Raw genomic sequence first — 2316 nt, 5'->3', positions numbered from 1 at the left:
TTACATAATTTGCCTACCTATGAATAGATTTTAGTTTTGTTTCCTTTTCAAATTACAGGACAAGTGTTATCTATTACTGAGTTATATTTCAAGGGGGCATCACATTTCTTAAATAAAAACTCCTAAATGTAACAAATAAGGAAATCAAGGCTTGTAGGTTCTTATAAATTTTGTAATTAGGCACTAACATTGTATTTAAACTAAGTCCGAATAAGAATATTAATATGATAATAAATTCAAACCCAAGTAATATGTTCTATTGTCATCTAGCCTCGTTGTATATAAAGAATCACAGCTCATTTTTTAATAAACATCTTTTTGTAGTTTCTTATTTACCTATTTTTGGAAATTTATATTTTTGTGCAGTACAGCTTGTTGGGTTTTCCTTTGTGATTTCTAAAATGTTCTTTTCCTTTTCTTATTAGTACAAATTATGTTCTTGTATGCACATTTTAATTCCTTTGGAAGATTTAAGAGTCTATTCCAACAAAACTTACTTTTCTCTCCATATTTGTGATATCACATTGACAGTATACTAAATATATGCATTCTGTTTTCTTTGATCATTTGCATGTCATTTTCACACATTAATTGCTCATGAATTTGCATAGAACACTCACTGTTTTTGTATCCTTTATTAAAATTTTATTTTTCTTATTTTATTGCTTAAGTATGCCATAAAAGCTCAGGATAAAAAAATATATGTTTTAAGTTACAAGGATGGAATACTCCTAAAATTGAAGCTATTTATTTGTCGTTTGAAATCTCATATGTATTTTTAAATCTAGTTAATTTGTCAAAGACATATTCACTCAGCCATTTAGTCTACACAGCTTTCTCAGGATGCTGTTTTGTGTAATGGAAATACAACTACTAGGAAGGTAGATAGGCTGCCTGTCAAAAGTTTTATATTCTCCTGGGCACAATGAGAAGATACACCTGTAAACAAACAAAAGATTTGTAATAATCATTACAAGATAGTTGAGTTTTTTTTTTCTGTTTTGTAATGTTTAAATGTTCTGATATTAATATTATAATTACATTTGTTTATGAGATAATGTCACTTGATAGCTCATATTTTTATTTATTGGTTTGTTTTACTTCTGGGGTTGTTCTTGGAAACTATATGTGTTTCTCTACGGCTTTCTGATACAATTTAAGAATTGTTTTCATTAGTAATGTATTCAATTGAGTTTAAATACTAATTGTGCATTACTCTTTTTAGACTTCAGAGAATACCTGCAGAGGAAAAACCAGGGTAGTGAGAATGAAACAATGAAATTTTCATTAGTGTGTTCAGAAAGTATTATGAGGGTTCTGAACATTTTGTGGATGTATCAGTCTTCTGGGTCTGCTGTAACAATATATTACAGGCTGGGTGGCTTAAACAACAGAAATTTATTTCCCACAGTTCTGGAGGCTGGATATACAAGATCAAGGTCCTGCAGGGTTGAATTTCTGGTGAGGGTTCTCTTCCTGCCTTGTAGATGTCCACTTTGTCTTCACATGGCCTTTCTTCTTAGTGCATGCCAGCAGACAAAAAGGAAACAAGCCCTCTGGTGACTCTTCTAAATATGACTCTAATTCCATTAGGTTAGAGCCTTTAACTATGTTCTCTTTTAATAAAAAAATATCCTTATAGTGCCTAGCTCCAAATGCAGCCACAGTGACATTTAGGGCTTCAACATATGAATCCGGAAGGACACTAACATTCAATTCATAACAGTGGTATAGGACCTAAATTTGGGGAGAACTTTTCTAATGGTCAAGGCAAAAGTAAAATATAATTATTTGCATAATTCACAATAATCCTATAAATGTAACAGTGACTTAGTTAAACTAAAACTATTCCATATACTATAGCCACTGAACTGTCATTTAAGACCACAGCATTTGATACAATGAAGTAATGCTGAAAACATAATTAGCCAGGAATGCTTTTAGAATATACATTTCAAATTCTCAATTTGGTCTCCAGAGTAATCTCATTAAAAGTATATACACAGTGCCTGAATGAATTAAATGCTTGTGTTCAAAGTATAATAAAGTCTACCATGGATTGCCTTTAAAAAATTGTCAATTGATTTTGGAGATGATAGGATTTATTATCTATTAATGAATAGTTCAAAATAAAGTTGTATTTTTTATATCAAACATAATTCTTAATTTTTGAACTCTGGGTAAATGAAGAGAGGAAAAAGTGTGATTTACAATTATTTACATATATAGTTTTCTCTAGAAACTATCTTTAATGTACTTGTAAATAAAATATCTTCTTATTTAGATACTATCAGAATAGTTAAAACTAGATTTTTT

The sequence above is a fragment of the Mandrillus leucophaeus genome, unplaced genomic scaffold, assembly GCF_000951045.1.
Source record: "Mandrillus leucophaeus isolate KB7577 unplaced genomic scaffold, Mleu.le_1.0 Scaffold897, whole genome shotgun sequence".
NCBI classification, from domain to species: domain Eukaryota; kingdom Metazoa; phylum Chordata; class Mammalia; order Primates; family Cercopithecidae; genus Mandrillus; species Mandrillus leucophaeus.
The sequence above is the reverse complement of the archived record's forward strand: the minus strand, read 5'-3'. Positions refer to the sequence as shown.